The 25,557-nt window shown below is 42.5% G+C and overlaps 1 protein-coding gene across 3 annotated transcripts in view; it reads left to right on the top strand.

Annotated features, from left to right (window-relative positions):
• Positions 1–25,557, top strand: part of NAALADL2 (N-acetylated alpha-linked acidic dipeptidase like 2) — a 966,685-nt gene that overhangs the window by 241,803 nt on the left and 699,325 nt on the right. Inside the window, exon 1 of one of the 3 annotated variants that reach the window (XM_039913127.1) lies at positions 25,284–25,409. The exons of the other annotated variants lie outside the window; for them this stretch is intronic. The gene's annotated coding sequence lies outside the window, so the exon portion shown is untranslated. Of the gene's footprint in view, positions 1–25,283; positions 25,410–25,557 lie in introns of those variants that run through there. 3 annotated transcript variants of the gene reach the window in all.

Genomic DNA, 25,557 nt, shown 5'->3' on the forward strand with positions numbered 1-25,557 from the left:
CAGGAAGTTTGAGGTCAGCAAGGAAGCTGATGCAGTAATCTAGGCAGGATAGGGTGAGTGATTGTACTGACATGGCAGCAGTTGAAAGGAGAGGAAAGGGCTGATTTTAGCGATGTTGTGAAGGTGGAATGGACAGGATTTGGTGACAGCAGAGAAGCAGCATGGCTTATAGTGGAAAAATCATGGGCTTGGGAGTCGGAGGACATGGGTTCTAATCCAGTCTCTGACACTTGTCTGCAGTAATAATAATAATAATAATGCTGGTATTTGTTAAGCGCTTACTATGTGCCGAGCACTGTTCTAAGCGCTGGGGTAGATACAGGGGAATCAGGTGTGACCTTGGGCAAGTCACTTAACTTCTCTGTGCCTCTGTGTGAAAATGGGGATTAAAAAATGTGAGCTGCACATGGGACAATCTGATTACCCTGTATCTATCCTAGTGCTTAGAACAGTACTCTGCACATAGTAAGCACTTAACAAATACCATAATTATTATTATTATAATTATTATTATATATGGGTTGACTGAGAGAAAAGAGTCAAGGATAACACCAAGGTTACAGGCTTGTGAGACGAGAAGGATGGTGGGGCCATCTACAGTTAGAGAATAATCCACGACTTAGCTCATTATCTTCCCTCCCAAACCTTGTCCTCTCCCTGACTTGCCTGTCACTGTGGAGGCACGACCATCCTTCCCGTCTCACAGGCCTGCAACCGTGGTGTCATCCTTGACTCAGCTCTCTCATTCACCCCACACATCCAATCCATCATCAACACCTGCCAGTTTCACCTTCACAATATCGCCAAGATCTGCCCTTTTCTCTCCATCCAAACTGCTACCGTGCTCATAAAATCTCTCGTAATATCCCGACTGGATTATTGCATCAGCCTCTTCTCTGATCTCCCATCATCCTGTCTCTCCCCGCTCCAATCTATACTTCACTCTGCTGCCCAGATTATCTTTCTACAGAAATGCTCTGGGCATGTCACTCTCCTCCTCAAAAACCTTCCGTGGTTGCCTATCAACCTCCGCATGAAACAAAAACTCCTCACTCTTGGCTTCAAAGCTCTCCATCACCCTGCCCCCTCCTACCTCACCTCCCTTCTCTCCTTCTGCAGCCCATCCCTTACACTCCGCTCATCTGCTGCTCCCCTCCTCACTGTCCCCAATTCACGCCTATCCCGCCATTGACCTCTGGCCCACATCCTACCACTGTCCTGGAATGCCCTCCCTCTTCATGTCCACCAAACTAATGCTCTTATCCTCTACAAAGCCCTCCTGAGAGTTCACCTCCTCCAGGAAGCCTTCCCAGAGTGAGCCCTCCCCATTCCCCCAACTCTCACCCTCTGCTCTTCCCCCTTCCCTTCCACACAGCACATGTGCATATTTGCATATATTATTCATTACTCCATTTATTTTATTAATGATGTGTATGTGCCTATAATTCTATTCATCTTGATGGTATTGATGCCTGACTACTTGCTTTGTTTTGTTGTCTGTGTCCCCTGTTTATACTGTGAGCCCATTGTTGGGCAGAGATTGTACCTTCCAAGCACTTAGTACAACGCTGTGCACATAGTAAGCGCTCAATAAATATGACTGACTGATGGAATGAATGAATGAATGAATGACAGTCAGGAAGAGAACAGGGTTTAGATGGGAAATAAGGACCTCTGTTTTAGACATGTTAAGTTTGAGGTGACAGAAGGATATCCAAGTAGAGATGACTAGGAGGCAGGAGGAGATGTGAAACTGCAGACAGGGAGAGAGATCAGGGAGGAAATGTTGATTTGGGTGTCATATGCCTAGAGATGGTAGTTGAAGCCATGGGAGTGAATTTGTTCTGCAAGGGAGTGAGGGTCTGTTCTATAGTCTCTCCCATCTCCAATCCATTTTTTATTCTGCCTCCTTGATCATTTTTCTAATGTCATATTGCGCATATGTCGATAACCTCTATTGGTTTTCCATTCCTTCCAGCTTCAAGTAAAAATTCCTGGCAGTGGGATTTAGCACTCAATCAGTTCTCTCTCTGTCTCTGTCTCTCTCTCTCATATTCACTCTCTTCTACTATATCCCTGCCCACATCTTCCTCCTCCAACTAACAAGCTCCTTTTGTCTAATTCTCATCCCATGTACTATTGACTTCTTGCTCACACCTGTTTCCTCATCTAGCACTTCCTCACTCTTCATATCCAGCAAACCACAGGTTTCCCTATTCCCCAACCCTTCCTGAAATACCTCCTCTATGAAACATCCCTCAAATAATTGATCATCTGTTTATATATACAGTGCAACTTCAACAGCAAAGAACTAAAGTACTCTCAACCTCCTTTTGCGTTGATGAACATATCTTAAAACTCTATTATTTGCAACCTTAAAACTCTATTCTCCTTATCTGGAATTTAGTTCTGTCTCTGCTGCTAGATTGTAAACACCTTCAGGGCACTGATTTTGTTTTATTCCTATTATATTTTCTCAAGTGATGGGGATAGTGCTTTCTTCACAGTAGGTGCTCATGCAATACAACTGATTGATCAGTAGGTTAAAATACAAAATGAAAAAAAAAAAACAGTATGAAAGACAAGGTTAAAAATGGCATAAATGAAAATTGCATAATATGTAAGATAAAAATTTGTCTCAGTACCTTTAATTTCATAAAGGCTCATAAAAAGGCTCTATTCAATTTTAAGACTTCATATTCAATATTGAAATAAAAGTACTGGATTGCAAGAAAGGTGTCAAAACCTCTGAAATAAATTCTCTTTAAACTTTTTCTCAAAACATTATGATGAATGATGCAATGAGAAACAGCATGGCTTAGTGAAAAGAGCACAGCCTTGGGAGTCAGAGGTCATGGGTTCTAATCCTGGCTCCGTCATTTATCAATTATATGACTATGGGCAAGTCACTTAACTTCTCTGTGCCTCAGTTACCTCATCTGTACTATGGGGATTAAGTCTGTGAACCCCATGTGGGACAACCTGATTACCTTGTATCTACCCCAGTGCTTAGAACAGTGCTTGGAACATAGTAAGGGCTTAACAAATATCATCATTATTATTATTAATTATATCATTAGAAGAGACAATGTAAGGTGTTGAAATCATAAATGTATACATGATGGAATATAGTTATATATAAAAAATACATGATATACATATATTTGTGTGTACATAAATATAACAGTGGTATAATTACACTTATCCCCATTATATTTACTCCCTTTATATCTTAGAATAATGGAAAATGCTCAATATTCTAGGAAATATACAATAATCAGAGAGATGAAAATTTGGCTTGAATTGTCTCCCACACTAAACATACAAATGGATTTTGAATAAATAATGTTTATAAAAAAAAGGAAAAAAGAGGAGAAAGTAATGGTCCCAAAAGCAACATTTTCTGTGATCACTTAAGTTTGAGAGCTTTAAAAATAGAATTTCAAAAATTGTATTGGCATAAAATTATTTTGCTTTTTCATTTTACCTCATAGAATTGATTGCTTTTATTTCCTATGTATGTTGCCTTTTTACTTTGATTTGTATATTTAAATGCTAATAACATTTCTTAACTTTAATAAAGTTTAAAATTCTACCTTCATCTCAAGAGTTTGTGAAGTCTTCATATTTTGTATTTATTTTTTTCACCCTAATATTGAGTTGGAGGTGGGACAGTCAGGAGCCATTTACGATTAGGTGTGCTAGGAAAGAAAAAATAGAGAGTGTTAAGGGGCAGCAGGTGACTAGAGCAGGTGTATAAGGGGCGACTTGCAGGTGACTTTGGAAGCCAGGATGTTTGCAGGAAAGTTGGAAAGGTCCTAGGGAGGGGACCATATTAGGGCAATTGGAAAGATATTTTTTGTCAATATTCTTTTATATTTTTTACCTATGTGAATTCTTAGTTTTTAGTGTTGGAAATGGGGCCTGGGTGGCTCCTGGATATCTGTAGGATTCTTTCCCTGTACAGATGGGAGAGGGAGAAAGACATGAGTGTCCTCCAAGATTCCTGCAGCCACCCTAAGGAGAAAGAATGAATGACTGTTGCCATTATAATAATAATAATAATGTTATTTGTTAAGGACTTACTATGTGACATGCACTGTAGTAAGCGCTGGAGTGCATACAAACAAATAGGATTGGACACAGTCCCCGTCCCCTATGGGGCTCACAGTCTCAATCCCCATTTCGTAGATGAGGAGAGAAGTGAAATGATTTAACCAAGGTCACACAGCAGACAAGTGGTGGAGCCGGGATTAGGTGATGGGATGCCGTGATCCTCTTGCTGTTTGGGGTTTTATCTGAAAGGCAAGAGGTGCAGGGAGCAACCTAAGGAATGGGGGACTTGTGGTTTGTTAAGTGGAAGATCTCAATTTTCACTTGTCCCCAGGAGAAAAATCACAAGGCTTTATGACCTTGGTATACTATTGAGAGTCTAATTTGATGACTCCAGAGCTGTTTTTGCCAGGAGGAGGGCATAGGAGATACTCATCCATCGTAGTAAAATGTTTTGTTAAGACTATGAATAAAAAATAATCACCACAATGTTGCAACTGGAAATTATATCTAAATGGTGAGGCCCTGAATCAAGATATCTATCTAAATCTATGTATATCTATATCTCTGTTTGGAACAGAAATAGAGGACAGATCCTTGAGGAGTATCTGAGTTATATAAATTGCATAAATTACTGGGTTTCACCTGAATGGTCCTGGTCTGTCTGGAAAGTCCTGAATTTCACTTCCTGAATCCCCACATTTCTACCACCTTGATAACATAATGACAATAAATAACCAATTCATCAGATCAATCATATTTTTTGAGAGTTTACTGTGTGCAATGCACTGCACTATAACAGAGACAGTACATACATTCCCTGCCCACAGTGACTTACAGTCTAGAGGGAAAGATGATGAATGAGAAGCAGTGCGGCTTAGTGGTAAGAGCATGCGCTTGGGAGTCAGAGGAAGTGTGTTCTAATCCCGCCTCTGCCACTTGTCTGCTGTGTGACCTTGGGCAAGCCACTTGAACTTCTCTGTGCCTCAGTTACCTCATCTATAAAATGGGGATAAAGATTGTGAGCCCCAAGTGGGACAACCTGATTACCTTGTATCAGCTCCAGCACTTAGAACAGTGCTTGGCACATGGTACGTACTTAACAAATACCATTATTATTATTACAATTGAGTGATCTATTACTTAACAGAATCATACGATAAGACAATGCAGGAATAGAGTGTGAATCTTGTAGATATTGTATTTCAGGGAACTACTGAAGTATTTTAGAATCGTAATTTGGTAGAATTTCCAGTTTACCGTGTACAAGAGAAAATTGAAAGGTATATCTGTTTAATGCTTACCTGGACCTACAACACTTTAGGTTTGTGTGTGTGTACATCTGCTTTAATGATATTTGTTAAGCACTATTAAGCACTGAGATAGATACAAGCTATTCAGGTTGGATATAGTCCAGGTCCCACGTAGAATTCCCTGTTTTTATTCAGATTTTACAGATGAGGTAACTGAGGCACAGAGGAGTTAAGTGATTTGATCATGGTCACACAACAGACAAGGTGTGGATCTGGTATTAAAACCCTAGTCTTTCTGATTCCCAGACCCACGCTTTAGCCATTAGGCCACACACACACATACGCGCATACACAATATTCTTCATCTAGTTGTGACACCAAACGACATATGGGAAACAGTGTAATGATCATTATCTTTGACATATCTGTACCTATGGAGAGCTTCATATTTTCTAACACATTATTTCTTTGAATATTCCTGTACTGTTTGGATCTATCTAATATACCTAGTCTTCCATTCTAATCACCTATCATCCTTAAGTTTTTTTCCAAACTTTACTTAAACCAATTCATATTGTACATATACATATAGTTTTGTGTTTGCAAAACTTTCTTTAGTAGCAAATCTCAGATTCATTCATTCATTCATTCATTCATTCATTCATTCAATCGTATTTATTGAGTGCTTACTGTGTGCAGAGCCCTGTACTAAGAGCTTGGAAAGTACAATTCAGCAACAAATAGAGACATGACATTATCTAGTGGTAGAAATGATTCTTATTATTTGTTTTGACTTGCTTTCTATAAATATCGAGTTTTCTTGGCTCTGTTTTTGTAAGATTTCATAAGCAACAAATTCATCTCTGTCCTTCGTGAATTTGTAAATATCACTCATTAATTTTGTAAATGTTTTGATTGTTCTCCACATGGAAGCTACTCAATACCCTTGATGATTTTAGAATCCTTTCCACTTTTTGCCTCAGTCCTTTGTAAGATGGGAAGGCAAAATCTGTGTATAGTATTCCAGGCTTTTATTTTCAATGCTTTTGCTGTTGTGGCCCAGAATGTTATTGACCTTTTGGGTGCCATTGCTAATTGGGACAGTTTATTTGACGGGATGTAAAGCAATGACTCACTGCTCTTTTCCAAGTTATCACTGATGAAATATGTGAGTGTGGTGACCTTCTAACATTCTCTTCAGGAAAGATGGAACTCAAAAATTCACTGAACTCGTCACCTCTTACTTTTCATCCCCAAGTTGATTTGCTATGCTATGAACCACAACCGGTCCCACTAAATCCTTAGCCAACTTTATGCTTTGCAGATGATTGAAGAAGCTTATGTTAACTTTGGAGTCCTTTGCAAGGTCGAATTCCTCAAATCCATTTTTGATGTGGCTAAATAATTTTTTATGCTTTACCTGCTACTTTTATTAGGAAATTTTGTGCCCCCTCTTGAGTGAATAATCTGGTTTTTAAAGGATTTTTTTCCTCCTGAATCTTTTTTTTTTTGCCAGTTCACCAGGAGAATTTTCTTTTCACTTTTTAATTTTGTTTCCTCAATCAATACTTTCCTCTTCATCCAAACTGCTACCACATTAATCCAAGCACTATCCCACCTTGATTAGCGTATCAGTCTCCTTGCTAACTGAACTCTCTGCTTCCTATCTTTCCCCAATCCAGTCCATACTTCACCTTGCTGCCCGGAGCATTTTTCTACAAAAACGTTCAGGACATGTCTCCCCACTCCTCAAAAACCTCCAGTGGAAGTTCAGCCACCTGTACGTCAAACAGAAACTTCTCACCATTGGTTTCAAAGCACTCTATCACCTTGCTTCCTCCTACCTCACCTCGTTGCTCTCCTACTACAACCCAACCTGCATACCTCACTTCTGGAATGTCAGCCTTGGCTCACTTTACCTCAAACTGATCTATCTCGCCCCCTCCTCTCGCTCACACCCTGCCTCTGGCCTGGAATGTCCTCTCTCATCATATCCAACAGGCAATTACTCTTCGCTCCCTAAAGGCTTATTGGAGGATATCTCCTCCAAGAGGCCTTCCATGACTAAGACCCCTTTCCTCTTCTCCCATTCCCTTTTGCATCACCTTGACTTGCTCCTTTAATTATCCTCCATCCCAGCCCTACAGGACTTATGTATAGATCTGTAATTTTATATATTTATATTAATGTCTGTCTCCCCTCCTAGACTGTAAGCTCATTGTGGGCAGGGAATGTGTCTGATATATCATTATATTTTACTCTCCAAAACATTTAATACCCTGCTTTTCCACACAGTAAGTACTCAATAAATACAACTGAGTGACTGATTACTATGCAGAGCTCCATGGAAAGTTCCTGGGAGAGTACAGCACAAAAGACAAGGCATTTGTAATGCTAATTTTTAAAAATCTGGTATACTTACACCTGGTAAGCTCATTGTAGGCAGGGAGTAATAATAATAACAATAATAATAAGAATGGTATTTGTTAAACATTTACTATGGGCCAAGTATTGTTCTTAGCATGGGGGTACATTCAAGGTAATCACATTGTCCCAGGAGGCTCACAGTCTTAATCCCCATTTTACAGATGAAGTAACTGAGGCACAAAGAAGTTAAGCGGCTTACACCATTGTCACACAGCTGATAAATGGAAGAGCTGGGATTAGAAGCCATGTCCTCTGACTCCCATGCTCTTTCCACTAAACCACTTTATTGTTATATTGTTATATTGTACTCTCCCAAGCACTTAGCACAATGCTGTCTGCACACAGTAAGAGGTCAATAAATATGATTCCCTGCAGTATCCTCAGAGGAGATCTCCTCCCTCCTCTCAAGTGCCACCCCCTCCACTTGTGCCTCGGACCCCATTCCCGCTCACCTTATAAAAAGCATCGCCCCTGCCCTCTTCCCGTCCTTAACTTCTATCTTTAACCACTCAATCTCCAATGGCTCCTTCCCTTCTGCCTTCAAACATGCCCATGTCTCCCCCATCCTAAAAAAAACCCTCTCTCGACCCCATTTCCCCTTCCAGTTATAATAATGTTGGTATTTGTTAAGTGGTTACTAGGTGCAGAGCACTGTTCTGAGCACTGGGGGAGATACAGGGGAATCAGGTTGTCCCACGCGAGGCTCACAGTTAATCCCCATTTTACAGATGAGGTATCTGAGGCACCGAGAAGTTAAGTGTCTTGCCCACAATCACACAGCTGACAAGTGGGAGAGCCGGGATTCGAACCCCTGACCTTTGACTCCCAAGCCCGGGCTCTTGCCACTGAGCCACGCTGCTTATCACCCTATCTCCCTACTACCCTTCCTTTCCAAAATCCTAGAACCAGTCATCTACACTTGCTCCTTAGAATTCCTTAACTCCCATTCTCTCCTGGACCCCCTCCAATCTGGCTTCCTTCCCCTCCACTCTACCGAGACTGCTCTCTCTAAGGTCACCCATGACCTCCTTCTTGCCAAATCCAATGGGTCCTACTCCATTCTAATCCTCCTTGACCTCTCTGCTGCCTTTGACACTGTCGACCATCCCCTCCTTCTCCATACCTTATGTCACCTTGGCTTCACGGACTCCGTCCTCTCCTGGTTCTCCTCTTATCTCTCTGGCCTATCATTCTTGGTCTCCTTCGCAGACACCTCCTCCCTCTCCTATCCTTTAATTGTTGGAGTTCCTCAAGGGTCAATTCTTGGCCCTCTTCTGTTCTCCATTTACCTTCACTCCCTTGGTGAACTCATTCGCTCTCACGGCTTTGACTACCATCTCTACGCGGATGTTCTTCCCCTTGACGCTGTTTATTGCCATTGTTCTTGTCTGTCCGTCTCCCCCGATTAGACTGTAAGCCCGTCAAACGGCAGGGACTGTCTCTATCTGTTGCCGACTTGTTCATCCCAAGCGCTTAGTACAGTGCTCTGTACATAGTAAGCGCTCAATAAATACTATTGAATGAATGAATGACACGCAGATCTACATCTCCGCCCCTGTCCTCTCCCCCTCCCTTCAGGCTCGCATCTCCTCCTGCCTCCGGGATGTCTCCACCTGGATGTCTGCCCGCCACCTAAAACTCAACATGAGCAAGACTGAGCTCCTCATCTTCCCTCCCAAACCCGGTCCTCTCCCAGACTTCCCTATCACCGTTGATGGCACGACCATCCTTCCCATCTCTCAGGCCCGCAATCTCAGTGTCATCCTTGACTCGTCTCTCTGGTTCATCCCATACATCCTATCCGTTACCAAGACCTGCCGGTTTCACCTTTACAATAGTGCCAAGATCTGCCCTTTCCTCTCCACCCAAACGGCTACCTACTGCTACGGACTCTCGTTATATCCCGGCTAGACTACTGTGTCAGCCTTCTCTCTGATCTCCCTTCCTTCTGTCTCTCCCCGCTCCAGTCTATTCTTCACACCGCTGCCCGGCTCATCTTCCTGCAGAAGCTCTCTGGGCATGTCACTCCCCTTCTTAAACACCTCCAGTGGTTGCCTATCAACCTCCGCTCCAAACAAAAACTCCTCGCTCTAGGCTTCAAGGCTCTACATCACCTTGCCCCTTCCTACCTCTCCTCCCTTCTCTCTTTCTACCGCCCACCCCGCACGCTCCGCTCCTCTGCCGCCCACCTCCTCACCGTCCCTTGGTCTCGCCTATCCCGCCATTGACCTCTGGGCCATGTCCTCCCGCGGTCCTCGAATGCCCTCCCTCCTCACCTCCAACAATCTAATTCTCTTCCCCTCTTCAAATCCCTACTTAAAGCTCACCTCCTCCAAGAGGCCTTCCCAGACTGAGCTCCCCACTTTTTTCCCTCTGCTCCCTCTACCCGCCCCTTCACCTCCCTGCAGCTAAACCCTCTTCTCCCCCCTTTCCCTCTCCTCCTCCCCATCTCCCGTCCCACCCCCTCAGTACTGTACTCATCCGTTCAACTGTATATATCTTCCTCACCCTATTTATTTTGTTTAATGAGATGTACATCACCCTGATTCTATTTATTTGCCATTATTTTTATGAGATGTTCTTCCCCTTGACTCTATTTATTGCCATTGTTCTTGTCTGTCTCCCCTGATTAGACTGTAAGCCCGTCAAAGGGCAGGGACTGTCTCTATCTGTTGCCGATTTGTACATTCCAATCGTTTAGTACAGTGCTCTGCACATAGTAAGAGCTCAGTAAATACTAATGAATGAATGAGTGAATGAATAAATGGTATTGACATATAGTATTTTAAAGAAGTTTCCAGGGTAGTTTGGCAGCCACTATCTTTTTCCTAATGATGCTTAACATTCTATCATAGTAAATTTTTCTGAAATTTAATTTCCTTGTGTGTGTTGTATCATTATTAATTTTCAGTCTTTCTCTTTAGTGAGAATGTCAAATTGAACTGCTTTGTTCTCACTATTGCAGGGAGGCTCTCTCATATACACCTCCAACACCAGGATTTAAATCTGGACATTATCGTTCCTTGTAGATTTCAGGACAAGTTTGTTCCAGAAACAGGCATTCATTCTACACCAACACCTTACTTCCAATTCTAGTCTTGATGAGTTACTGAACCAGTTTAGGTGGGAATTATAGAAGTTTTCCATTATTTCTGCCCATCCTAGTTTTAAAGATTCCAGTTTTGAAAAATGCTTGTAATTCACTTTCCTCATATTCTTCAGATGGTCATTAATACCGTTCTAATACAGCATTTTGGATGTGTAAGCATGGACTCTCTGCTCAAAGAGATTCTATTATGATCCTATTTCTAGTGAAAATTTTTGTGCTATTAAAATTTATTTGCACCTTCAAACATACTCTCCTTCACCTGTCTGTCATTTGATTTATTGCATGTTATTATTACATCCCATTGATTTCCTTCTTTTTTCTAGCTCTTAGAGATCCCAGTTATGTCAAGGAACTCCCTAAGTGCTGAGGATTTCAATTCACTTATTTTATTCCTGAACTTCTAGCTTTGGAGAAAAACTATTTTTGCTTTTTGTTTTTATTCACTTTACTGAAATTCACAAATCTTGTTTCTCCATTTGGTGGTGACATAAGTGAATTGTTTGTCCTCCTCATTGTCTCCTACAGAATTTCCTTCCTGTTCCAAGCATTCCAGAGGTAATTTTGGTATCTCCCTCTGGGAACTTCTACAAATTTGGCCCTCTTGCTTTTCTGTACTTGCTGGCTCCTTACCAGTTTTTGCTTGGTGTCATTTTGTTCAGATGTTATCCAACTCCTCTTTTGAAATTTCTTTGCCTGAGAGGTTCACGGTTCTTGATGTGCCTAAACCATTCCTCTTAGCACACCATCTCATTCACACATTGAGATTCCAGGCAGTGCCTGCCTCCTGTTTATGGAACTGACATCACTTCAGAGACTGCTACCCTAGAAGGTTATTGAAGTTTCCCACTTGCAAAGCTTAATTTGGTTTCCATGATCTCATTCCTCTTTTTTTTTCCAATGCGACTGGCAAAAACTTGTACCCCTTTCCTTTCTAGCAGCCAAGCAATATGTCTCAGGAGCAGACATAGAACATGTCTGCCAAATCTGTTGTATTGAACTCTCTCAAGCACTTAGTAGAGTATGCTGCACACTGTAAGCACTCAGTAAACATTGTTTGATTGACCAAGGCCTGCTAACTTTGGATCTTCCAGACAAGTGCCCATATGGGGACTTCCCAAAGCCAGTATAAACTAACTGCTCATCAAGAAACTACTTCCTGCCCATCTTATAGAGCTAGGTTTCCTCTCAGATGTACCAAACTCAGCTATCTACATGTCTAATAATCAGATCTCCCATTTCTACCATGGACAGTGAATGTTTCTACCAACTCTGTAAATGGTGGTGCCATCCACAGTGATGGGAAAGTCACTGGGAGCACAGGGTGTGGGTGGGAAAATAAGGAGTTCAGTTCTGGATGTGTTAAGCTTCAGGTGATAGGAAGACATCCAAGTAGAGATATGTTGAAGGGAGGAGGAAATGTGAAACTGCAGAGAAGGAGAGAGATCAGGGCTGGAGATGTAGATTTGGGTATCATGTAGATTTGGGTTTCATCCGCATAGAGATGGTGGTTGAAGCCATGAAAGCAAATAAATTCTTCAAGAGAATAGGTGTAGATGGAGAATAGAAGGGGACACAGAACTGAACCGTGAGGGACTTCCACAGTTAGCAGGGAGGAGGCAGAGAAGGAGCCTTTGAAAGAGACTGAGAATGAGTGGTCAGAGAGATCGGAGGAGAACCAGGAAAGGACAGTGTCAGTGAAGCCAAGGTTGAATAATGCTTTCAGGCAAAGGTGATGGTCGACAGTGTCGAAGGCAGCTGAGTGGTAGAGGAGGATTAGGATGGAGCAGACGCTGTTGGATGTGGCAAGATGGAGATCACTGGTTACGTTTGAGAGGGCAGTTTCTGTAGAATGAAGGGGATGGAAGCCAGATTGAAGGAGGTCAAGGAGAGAAGCGTAGGAGAGGAACTTGAGACAGCGGATGCGGACCACTCACTCAAGGACTTTGGAGAGGAATGGTGGGAGGGAGATGGGGTGATAATTGGAGGGAATCCTGGGGTCAGAGGAAGGTTTTTTAGGGTAGGGGAGTTGTGGGCATATTTAAAAGCAGTGGGGAAGAAGCCACTGGAGAGCAAACAGTTGAAGATCTCAGGGAGGGAAGAAGGGAGAGGGAAAGTGTTTTGATGAGGTGCAATGCAGTAGGAGTTGGAGTAAACATGCATGCAGGGTTCCTCTCTCCCTCACCGCTCACGGCCCTGGCAAGGCAGGAAAGCTTGGCTGAGGTTGAGGCCCAGAAGGGTCAGTGCTGGGAGCGTAAGGGGAACACTCTCCTCTCTTCTTCTCCCATTCCCTTCTGGGTCACTCTGACTTGCTCCTTCATTCAGTGAAGCAACATGGCTTAGTGGAGAGAGCACAGATTTAGGAGTCACAGAACATGGATTCTAATCCCGTCTCTGCCACATCAGCTATGTGACTGTGGGCAAGTCACTTAATGTCTCTGTGCCTCAGTTACCTCATCTGTAAAATGGGGATTGAGACTGTGAGCTCCACATGGGCCAACCTGATTGCCTTGTATCTACCCCAGTGTTTATAACAGTTCTTGCCACATAATAATTGCATGAATACCATTATTATTATTATGCACAAGTGGAGGTGATGGATTTTGAGAGAAAGAAGGAGATCTCCTCTAGAGATACTGCTGGGAAAGGTGGCAGAGTCAAGAAGGGACAGGACAGGAGAGGGACTGAGGAGGGGCAGAGATTTTAGGGAGACACAATAATAATAATATTGTGGATGGCACTACCATCCTTCCCGTCTCACAAGCCCACAGCCTTGGTGTCATCCTTGACTCTGCTCTCTCATTCACCCCATACATCCAATCTGTCACCAACACCTGCCAGTCTCACCTTCATAATATCGCCAAGATCCACCCTTTCCTCTCTATCCAAACTGATAACGTGCTCATACAATCTCTCATAATATCCCGACTGGATTATTGCCTCAACCTCCACTCTGATCTCCCATCCTCCTGTCTCTCCCCACTCCAGTCTAGTCTTCATTCTGTTGCCCGAATTATCTTTCTACAGAAACACTCTGGGCATATCACCTCCCTCTCAAAAGCCTCCAGTGGTTTCCTATCAACCTCATATCAAACCAAAACTTCTCACTATTGGCTTCAAAGTTCTCCATCACCTTGCCCCCTCCTATCTCACCTCCCTCTCTCTTTCTACTGCCCACCCCATATGCTCCGCTCCTCTGCCGCCCACCTCCTCACCGACCCCGTTCACACCTATCCTGCCATCGACCCCTGGGGCACGTCCTCCTGCTGTCCTGGAATTCCCTCCCTCCTCTCATCCACCAAACTAACTCTCCCTCTTCAAAGCCCTCCTAAGAGCTCACTTCCTCCCAGAGGCCTTCCCAGACTGAGCCCCCCTTTTCCTCTGCTTCCAATCCCCTCCTCTTCCCCCCCCAACTCTTCCCCATTCCCCTCCCCTCTGCACTGTGCTCATGTGTATATATTATTTGTATATATTATTCATTACCCTATTCATTTTGTTAATGAGGTGTACATCCCCTTGATTCTATTTATCTTAATGATGTTATATTGTTTTTGTTTTGTTCTGTTTTGCTTTGCTGTCTGTCTCCCCCGTTCAGACTGTGACCCTGTCATTGGGCAGAGATTGTCTCTAACTGTTGCCGAATTGTACATTCCAAGCCCTTAGTACAGTGCTCTGCACATAGTAAGCACTTAATAAATGCTACTGAATGAATGAATGAACCTCCTCATTGTGCCTTGTTCTCGCCTGTCCCACCATTGATCCCTAGTCCACATCCTATCACTGACCTGGAATGCCCTCCCTCCTCAAATCTACCAATCACACTTCCCTCCTTCAAAGCCCTACTGAAGGCTCACCTCCTCCAGGAGGCCTTCCCGGACTAAAGCCCCTTTTCTTCAGCTCCCCCTCCCTCCATCACCACAATTGGCCCCCTTTACTCTACCCCCATCCCCACTCCACAGCACTTGTGTATATATGTGCATATATATAATTCATCATTTATATTGATGCCTTTTTACTTGTTCAGATGTATATATGTATATATGTGCATGTATATATTTATATAATTCTATTAATTTATATTGATGCTATTGATGCCTGTTAAATCATTTTGATGTCTGTCTCTCTCCCCCCTTCTAGACTGTGAGAGCGTTTTGGGCAGGGAATGTCTCTCTTTGTTGCTGAATTGTACTTTCCATGCCCTTAGTACAGTGCTCTGCACACAGTAAACTCTCAATAAATAAGATTGAATGAATGAATGAATGAATGAATGAATGAATGAATGAGTGAATGAATGAATGAGAGCCAAATTTCAGTGATGTCCAGGAAGGGCAGTGATTGGGTCAGGAAAAGGTCAAGGATAAAGAGAAGCTTCCCTGCAGGGCCTCGGGCAACTCACTTCACCCATCTGGGCCTCACTTGCCTCATCTGTTAACTGCGGCTGAAGACCATGAGTACCGTGTGCGACTGGGATGGTGTCCAACGCCATTGTCTTGCACCCATCTCAGCACATAGCACAGTGCCTGGCACATAGTGCTTAACAAATGCCATAAAAGGAGGGAAGCAGCATGGCTCAATGGGAAGAGACCAGGCTTGAGAGTCGGAGGTCCTGGGTTCTAATATCACCTCTGCCACTTACCAGGTGTGTGACCTTGGGGAAGTCACTTCATTTTTCTGTGCCTCATTTCCCTCATCTGTCAAATGGGGATTAAGACTGTGAGCCCCTCATGGGACAACCTCATTACCTTGTGCTCGGCACATAGTAAGCGCTTAACAAATACCATCACTATTATTATGATGGAGTGAGGATTCCACAGATCACACTTCCCTGAGGCTGTGGGGTGGCTGTGGGGGGGTGGGGATGGGGAAGGGGTTAAATGGGGGTGAGCTGATGGGAATGCAGATGGAGGGAAATATAGGGTGGCATTGGGTCAGGATGACAGGATTGGGGAAGTAGAGAAGGGTGAGGGCCGCACAAGGGGTGTGAAGGGGTTGGATGGGGGTGCACTAAGGAAGCCTGGCCTATGAATAGAGGGATGAAAAGGGGTGCTGGGCACAGGGTCAGGGGAGGAGAGTCCAGAAGAAGAGGTCTGAAGTTATACTGTGGGGCTGGGACAGAAGAGAAAGAAAATCCTGAGCTGCAGCAGCTTATCTGCATACCCAGTGGCCCATGGGGAATTCCTCTAGTAGAGGGGAATTCAGCAACTCCCAGCTCGGGGAGAAGTCCACAAGTTCTGAGCTATGATTAGGAGTTATTAAAGTGTCTGTCTGGAATGAAGGGGTCAGAGCTATCACGTCCTCATTTGTTGATGGGTGACAGTTGAACGTTGTTAACTCCTTAGTGAGTTGTTGTCCTGCTTTTTTTGGCAGGTTCTCTGGGTCCTGGTGTGCTCAGGGGTGGGGATCGTGGGGTGGGGGATTGGCGATTCCTTCCTCATGCAGGCCCAAGTCCTCTGTGCACAGATGGAAGTAGTGAGGGAGGGAGGGTAATGAGGTGCCAGGGTCCCCTCCCTCGGGACAGTTCTAGGGACCCAATGCACGGGGGTGGTAGGGTTCTATTTGTTATTTATAAATAGTATTTATTGAGTGCTTACTGTGTGCAGAGCACTGTAATAAGCACTTGGAAAGTACAATACTGCAGTAAAGAGAGACAATCCCTGCCCACAGTGGGCTCACAGTCTAGAGAAGCAGCATGGCTTAATGGAATGAGCAAGGGCTTGGGAGTCAGAGGTCATGGGTTCTAATCCCAGATCTGCCACTTGTCAGCTGTGTGACCTTGGGCAAGCCACTTGACTTCTCTGTACCTCAGTAACCTCGTCTGTAAAATGGGGATTAAGAGTGTGAGGCCCACGTGAAACAACCTGATTACCTTGAATCTACCCCAGGGCTTAGAAATGTGCTTGGTACATATTCATTCATTTAATCATATGTATTGGGCACTTACTGTGTGCAGAGCATTGTACTAAGCACTTGGAATGTACAGTTCGGCAACAGATAGAGACAATCCCTGCCCAACAGTGGGCTCACAGTCTAAAAGGGGGAGACAGCAAAGCAAAACAAGTAGTCAGGCAGAGTAAACACTTAACAAATACCACGAGAACAATTAATAATCAATAATGATTAACAGCTATTTAATTCCCATTTTAGGAGAAGCAGAGTGGCTTAGTGGAAAGAGCACAGGCTTGGGAGTCAGAGATCGTGGGTTCTAATCCTAGCTCCACCATTTGTCTCTTGTGTGACATTGGGCAGGTCACTTATCTTCTCTATACCTCAGATACCTCAAATGTAAAATGGGGATTAAGACTGTGACCCCTGTGACAACCTGATAACCTTGTATCTACCCCAGCACTTAGAACAGTACTTGGCACATAGTAAGCGCTTAACAAATACTATCATTATTATCATAGGAGAGAGACAGATATCAATACAAGTAAAGAGGCCTCAATGTAATTAGAATAATAATAATACTAATAGTAATGCTGGCATTTGTTAAGCGCTTACTCTGTGCCAGACACTGAACTAAGCACTGAGGTGAATACAAGCAAATCAGTTTGGATATGGTTCCTGTCCCTTGTGGGGCTCCCAGTCTCAATCCCTATTTTACAGATGAAGTAACTGAGGCCCAGAGAAGTGAAATGAATTGCCCAAGGTCACACAGCAGAAAAGTGGCAGAGCTGAGATTAGAACTATGACCTTCTGACTCCCAGGCCCGTGCTCTACCCACTGTGTCATGCTGCTTAATATATACACATATACATAAGTGCTGTGGAGAGGGGAGTAGGGAGAAGAGCAAGAGGAGTGAGTCAGGGTGATGCGGAAGGTAGTGGGAGCTGAAGAAGAGTGGGGCTTAGTCTGGGAAGGCCTCTTGGAGGAAGTGTGCCTTCCCTCTTCTATATTGGTAGTCCCTTCTCGGGCCTCAGGCACTCATGTGCAGAGGGCGACCCTTCCCTCGAGCATGATCCCAGGCCTCCAGCCTGCCTGTCTTGCCGAGAGGGCTCTGGGGTCCTCCTCTCTGGCTTGGGCTTCTGGTGTGAGGGGAAAGGCTGGGGGGCTCAGGGCCCCCTCTCCAGGTCTCCATTGGGGGTGGAGGAGACCCTCCCCTTGATTCACTTTCTTGGCTCCTGGTTTGCAGTGTGGGTCCTGGTTGGGCGTGGCTCTTCTCTCAGTCATGATATTAGGCCTCCATTTACCTTTCTTCCGGTGAGGTTCTCGACCCCCTGCAGGTGGGGAGAGGGCAAGGATAGGGTCCTCCAAGTGGTGGACTTCCCTGTTAAAACCCTCTTTTTATCTACTTCCTCTCCCTTCTTCATCACCTGTACTCTCAGCTCTGTATCCTTTAAGCAACCACCCAAAGCCCCAAAGCTCTTACATATCTGTAATTAATTCATATTAACCTCTGCCTCCTCCTCTAGACTATAAGCTACTTGTGGGAGGGGAATGTGTCTGCCAACTTTGTTATATTGTTATTTTATCCCAAGCACTTAGTATGATATTCTGTACACCGTAAACACTCAGTAAATATCATTGATTGATCGTTTGATTGGTAAGGTAGAGGTAGAGTTAAAGTTATGCAAGCAAACATAGCCCCTGTCCCTTCTGGGGCTCACAGTCTAACCCCATTTTATAGAGGAAAAATTGAGGCCCAGATAATTAAGTCACTTGCCCATCAGTGGTCAATAATAAAGCTGGGAATCTTCCTTCTTCCTTTTCCCATTTCAACATTGAAAACTTTAAAATTGAATGGTTGGATTCTTTCAAATTTGAACCCTCAGCTCTAAGCTGTTTGCCCTAGGAAGAACTGAATGGCAGTAATTTAATAATAATAATACCAATGATGGTATTTGTTAAGCACTTACTTTGTGCCAAGTACTGTTCTAAGAACTGGGGTAGATACAAGATAATCAGATTGTCCCACATGGGGCTCACAGTCTTAATCCCTATTTTACAGATGAGGTTACTGAGGCACAGAGAAGTTGAGTGGCTTGCCCACAGTCACACAGCTGATAAGTGTCAGAGACTGGATAAGAACCCATGACCTCTGACTCCCAATCCCATGCTCTTTCCCCTAAACCACGATAGGCACTCCATTCAGGAATAGTGGATGAGTATTGTTGGAGACCTCATGACTGAGAATTTATGTAGAGGAATTGATTGTAGGTGCTAATGAACTATGCTGAACTATTTACCTTCTTTGTACCCTGCCTGTCATGTTTATTGAGGCATGAAGGACAATGGGTGCATGTAGTCTTTACCCACATTTAGCCAGCAACGGGAAGAACCCGGACAACAACTTAGGTTTTCCAAAAGCTTGAGCAGTGTTCTTCTTTCCATTGTATCCACAGCAGGACCCCAAATGATCAAGCAATCCAATAATGAGATATAAAGTGAAATGAGATGTAATTTGAGATGAAATACCCAGAAAGATGTACCATGTGATTTTCTATTTACTTTAGGGAGATCCTTTATTTTTTTTTTCTTAGCAAAACATCCTGGAACATAGGCTAGCAAAATCTCTACCCTGTAAAGATAAGCAGAAAACTTCATTAAAATAAAGCATCTTATAATGTGCATTCTCCAGGAAACCTAACCAAAGAACTTTTATCCCATTGTGTATTCAACAGCTTCTTTAGCATTCCCCTGGAGATCCTGTGAACATCTATTTTTTTGATTAAGTGATTTTTGTCAGGGAATATATATGTTAGAAATTAGCAGTTCCTTCAGTTGTAAAACCTTGACATTGAATATAATTGAGGAGGTTAGTGTCGGCGTGTTCATAAGTATTACCTGTCATTTGAAATATGATGGGGCTGTAACCACAGGACCTTGGGGACATTTCTACGTTGGCATAACCATCTGACTGCTTTAGAAACTGCCAGACAGCCTTCTTACTGACTTCGACCCTGAGATAATTAACATGGCCCTGGAGGCTTCTGCCTTTTGCCTTGCACACTTGTTGTTTAATAAGATGTTTGCTGTTATGCTTGTCTCTGATTTAACAATGTACCTTAGGGGAAACACTTCCTTCAATTCCATCCCAGTTTGTTGTAATAGGTAATACCCTGAAGTATGTTAATTTCTCTACTTTCTGGAAAATTAAAATATCACATTCAACATGCTGTCTTTTTAATCTTCAGTTTTCATTTCTAGGTACACCTTTTACAATCAGGCAAAAGATATTCTTGGTTTACCTGCAGCTTCTTTCACGGTCGAATTACGATAAGCATAGACTGGTAAATGATCAAAATTGCAGGCAGAAATAAAAATTTAGCTTAAAAAACCTCCGGGCAGATTTGATGGAATTTTAGTAGTTCCATTCCCAGAGGCAAAACTAAAAGTTTAAAACAATAAGTTACTTACATTGGGTCCAAGATCAGTGTATGGATTTCATATCTGCCTTTTATGCTCATAAGATTCTATTGCAAATTCCAAGGCATATTTCAAATTCTCCATTCCCATATGCAGACTCATTTTAATGAAGGAAATGTCCAACCCCCTAAGTGTCATATAGCTTTATAAAAAAATCTTAAACTTTGAAATGTAAAGTATTTTTTTTCACGATTTCATTTTACTTTTATAAAACATCTATGGTGGTGGTTTTTAAAACTGTGACAATGAATGAATTTTAAAATTGTTGTTTAAAAAAGCTAATTTATTTTAAAGATGAACTTTTGTACTGATCTATATGTAAAGTATGAAATAGAAATTGCAAATTGGTACATTTTGTGGATTTTTTTATGACTATGAAGTTGGATTTCTTATTGATAATGTTGTGACAATCAGACATAGTGTGGGTGGGTAGGCAGTACAAGGATATGCTCTTGAATTATTTTTCTAGTAGTGGGTAAGGTTGGTTTTGAGTCCAATCCTACTCTATAAATGTCAGTCAAAATCAATCAGTTATATTTATTGAGCACTTACTGTTTGCACTTACTGTTACTGCATGGTTTAGTGGAAAGAGCATGGGCTTGGAAGTCGATCCCGGCTCCACCACTTGTCAGCTCTGTGACGTTGGGCAAGTCACTTAACTTCTCTGTTCCTCAGTTCCCTCATCTGTAATAAAATGGAGATGAAGACTGTGAGTCCTACAGGGGACAACCTGATTACCTTGTACCTACCCCAGTGCTTAGAACAGTTCTCGGCACATAGTAAGCGCTTAACAAATACCAACATTATTATTATTATTATTATTACTGTACTAAGTGCTTAGGAGAGTACAATATAACAATATAATAGAGACATTCCCTGCCTATAAATGAGCTTACAGTCCAGTCTAAATTCAGCCCCTATCTGGTTGGACAGCCCTTTCATCCCCAGTCCTGTTTTACTATGGACAGACAGGGCTGGGGAGGGGAGCCAGAGTTGGGGTGAGGAGGAGGGAATGGCACTGCTGTCAGGTCAACATCAGTGGCTCTCCCTGTCGACCACAAAGGATTTGGTAAAAATCAGAAGGTTAAAAAGTAACACGGAGACTGTGGCAGCTCTTTAAAACTCAACTAAGTCTTAAAAAATGGCCAAGAATGCAAAATTATTTATTAAGCACTTATTTGCAGAGCACTGGACTAAGCATTTAAAATAATATAATGAAGGTGGTATATAGATTCTGGTCTTCAAGGAACTTACAATCTAGTGGGGTACACCGACACCAAAATAAATTAAAGGTGGAAAAAGCAATGTGATTTAAAAATATCCATAAGTGCAGTGAGTACCTTAAGTGTTTAGGGAGGCGTACTCAAGTGCATAGTTGATGCAAGAAGTATTGAAGTGGCAGCAGGGAAAGGAGTAGAGAGGGGTGATGCCTCCTGGAAAGTCTCCAGGAAGAGATATGATTTTAGTAAGGCTTTGAAGATGGGGATGGTCCTGGTCTATCATGTATATAGTGAGAGAGATCTCAGTGGTTGCCTATCAGCCTCCTTATCAAACAAAAACTCTTCACTCTTGCTTGCCTCAAAGATGTCCATCACATTGCCCCTTCCTACCTCACCTCCCTTCTCTCCTTCTACATTCCAACCCACACACTCCTCTCCTCTGGTGCTAACCTTCTCACTGTGACTCGATCTCGCCTCTCTTGACCCCGACCCCTGGCCCACTTCCTACCTCTGACATGGAACTCCATCCCTCCTTAAATACGCAAATCAGTCTTCCCCTTTTAAAGCCCTACTGAAGGTGCACCTCCTCCAAGAGGCCTTCCCAGACTAAGCTCCCATTTCTTCAGCTCCTCCTCCCTTTCGTGTCACCTCGACTTGCTCTCTTTGCTCTTCCATCCTCTCTCTCTATATATATGTATATATCTATAATTCTATTCATTTATATCTATGTCTATTTACTTGTATTCATGTCTGTCTCACCACTTTAGACTGTGAGCCCGTTGTGGAGAGGGATTGTCTTTCTTTATTGCTGAATTGTACTTTCCAAGCACTTAGTACAGTGCTCTGAGCAGAGTAAGTGCTCAATAAATGCAATTGAATGAATGAATGAGAGAAGGTATGACTAAGGGATTGATGATGAGAGAGGTGTGAATGAGGCAGAGTATGTTTGCAGGAGAGGGACAAAATGAGTGGACTGGGTTGTAGTGACAAAGGAGCAAGCATAAGAGAGAGGAGACAATCATTTAATCAATGGTATTAAATTAACCAATGGTATTTACTGAGCACTTACTATGCAGTACAACAGAGCTGGTAGACATGTTCCCTACCCATAGTGAACTTAAAATCTGCCTGTAAAGATGGCATGCTTATAAACTGATGGTGAGGAGTTTCTGCTTGATGCAGAGTGGGATGGGCAATGACAAGAGGATTATAGTGAGGAGACCGGTATGCAATGGTATTTTTGAAAAATGATATGAGCAGCAGAATGATGTATGCCCTGGCAAGGGGAAGGCTTGAGGCCATACTTGGGGAGTACAGGAATCATTTTGCAGCCTGAAGGAACTTACACATATTTCCATATAAATTGGCCTAAAGGGACAGTAATTGTCTGAGGGCAAGATTTGTGCCCTTTACCTTCATTTTGCTCTTCTGTGTGTCAAGTAAAGCATTTTACACCCAATAGGTGTTCAATATATACCTTTGATTGATTTACTGGCAAACAAAAGAAGTTGTGGAGAGATAATAGGGAATGGAAAAGGCAAAAAAGAAACATGAAATCCACTAAGCCATTTCTGATAGGATAATTTCAGATATTGTTTTCAGACCAACTTCTTCTCCACAGCCTCAGAACATTTCTTTAAAATTGTACCACCAAAATGTCAGGCACATGGTGTTTAGTTAGTGTTCTTGTGTTCTTAGCACATATTTATTTGCAATGAAAAGCATGATCATGCCCTTTATGGTTCTTTGTGCTATTCTAAAGAGTAAGCAAATGAAGCATCTGGTGTAAGTACACAGCTGAGGGTCAGGAACAAACATTTCTTCAATTTGCCTCAATTTCTTTATTGAAGCTTTGAGCAAGTTACTATTTTCTTTTTTGTAAAAAAGAAAAAAAAAAGTATTTCCTTTCCCAAAAATGTTTTCTGAATGTGAGCTAATTGACGATGCTTTGGGAGATGAAAGGAACTAAACAACATAGTTTAAACTTAAAAAAAGAGAGAAAACATAATTTAATCTGGATGCTTTCCATTTCTTTCGATTCTATCATTTTGATGGGAGAATTACATGCCATCTTTCTATATAATTTGGGGGAGAAACTTCTTTGTGGTCTATTATTAAACCTGTTAAAGACCACAGAACTTTTTTTGTTTGTTTGATGTCTTGCAGGATGTTGCATTTGTAAACCATGCCATCAATCTGCTGCTTTTCTTTCTTCCCAAGTTGAACTTCCTCCACTGAAAATCAGTTCACTCACCCCTGACTTTCAGTACATTCATTCATTCATTCAGTTCATTCAATCATATTTATTGAGCACTCACTGTGTGCAGAGCACTGTCTTAAGCGCTTGTAAAGAACAATTTGGTAACAGTGACAGTCCCTACACAACAACAGGCTCACAGTGTAGAAGGGGGGAGAGAGACAACAAAACAAGTAGACAGGCATCAATAGCATCAATATAAATGAATAGAATTATAGATATATGCACATCATTAATAAAATGAATAGAATAATAAATAAGTATACAAGTAATGTGGGGTGGGTGGGTAGAGCAAAGGGAGGGAGTCAGGGCAATGAGGAGGGGAGGAGGAGTGGAGGAAAAGGGAGACTTAGTCTGGGAAGGCCTCCTGAGGAGGTGAGCTTTCCGTAGGGCTTTGAAGGGGGAAAGTGTGCTAGTTTGTTGGAGTAAAGCAGGGAGGGCATGCAAGGCCAGAGGTAGGTCTTGGGCCAGGGACCGACTGTGGGGCAGGTGAGAATGAGGCACAGGGAGGAGGTTAGCAGCAGAGGAGTAGAGTGTGCAGGCTGGGCTGTAGAAGGAGAGAAGGGAGATGAGGTAGGAGGGGGCAAGAGGATGGAGAGCTTAGAGGTTTTTGCTTGATATGAAGGTTGATAGGCAACCACTGGAGATTTTTGAGGAGGGAGGGTGACATGCAGTTTTGTAGAATTCATTCATTCCGTAGTATTTATTGAGCGCTTAATCTGTGCAGAGCACTGTATTAAGTACTTGGAATGTACAAATCGGTAACGGATAGAGACAGTCCCTGCCCTTTGATGGGCTTACAGTCTAATCGAACGGGGCAGCAGAGTGAAGTATAGATGCAAGTATAGAGACAGGAGGTTGGAGATCAGAACGGATGCTGATGCAGTAATCCATTCGGGATATGATGAGTGATTGTACTAGCACGGTAGTGGTTTGGATGGAGTGGAAACAGCAGATCTAGGTGATGTTGTGAAGGTCGTATGATTGTCTTTTGTTTATCTTTTGGAGGTGTATAGTTTGGTCTAAAATTTGCTAAGGAAAGTAGATTAGTTGAGCTTTTAGAACTTGGAAAATCTTCCACATTCCCAGTGTGGGTGATGGTGCAGTCCTTGGTTGATTTGGAATTTTTCCTTCTTTAATCTTTCCCAATATAACTCCCTTGGCATAAGATTATTCAGTTAAGGTGAGTCCTATCTCAAGATCTATAGACAGGTTTGTAATTTATTGGTTTATGAAAGGTGCTTCTGTATATTTTAAAAGAATATCCCTGGTGTTATTGCTGCACCTTGACATAAAATACCCCATATTAAAAACAGGCATCTATGTTGGACCCCAAGATTGCTCATGCGTAGGCATACAAAAGTAACTATAAATGCTCTGTTTTGCATGCCACTTTATATTCACAGTATATTTTATTCATACTCCCTTTATGACCTTAATCTTCCTGTCAGGCTGAAAAGTAACTCTTTATTCATGCTGAACCTCTATTTTCTGGGCCTCCTGTCTGGAATACATTATTATTAATGATATTTTGCATATATTGGATGCAGAACTTTTCAGTCTGAACAGTCACTCTTCATCCTGATCCTTTGTTTTCTAGGTCTAGTGTGCGGAACATATTATTATTAACAACACTTGGATTACTTCTTTACTTCATTTGACATTTTTCATCTTCAAACTACTTCAAAACTATCATCTATAATTATATTCTTAACACTTCTGTGACATAGGTAAGTAGTAGAATCTGCACTTTACATATTGCGGGTACAGGAAATAAGACTTGATTTAAGTATTTTAGCTGCACATCATTTGTTTACCTAAGAACAGTAATGTGCTGCATCGGTACTTTTGCTCTCTCTTTCCATTTTATAAAGTAAA

Source organism: Ornithorhynchus anatinus, chromosome 1, assembly GCF_004115215.2.
Source record: "Ornithorhynchus anatinus isolate Pmale09 chromosome 1, mOrnAna1.pri.v4, whole genome shotgun sequence".
Taxonomy (NCBI): domain Eukaryota; kingdom Metazoa; phylum Chordata; class Mammalia; order Monotremata; family Ornithorhynchidae; genus Ornithorhynchus; species Ornithorhynchus anatinus.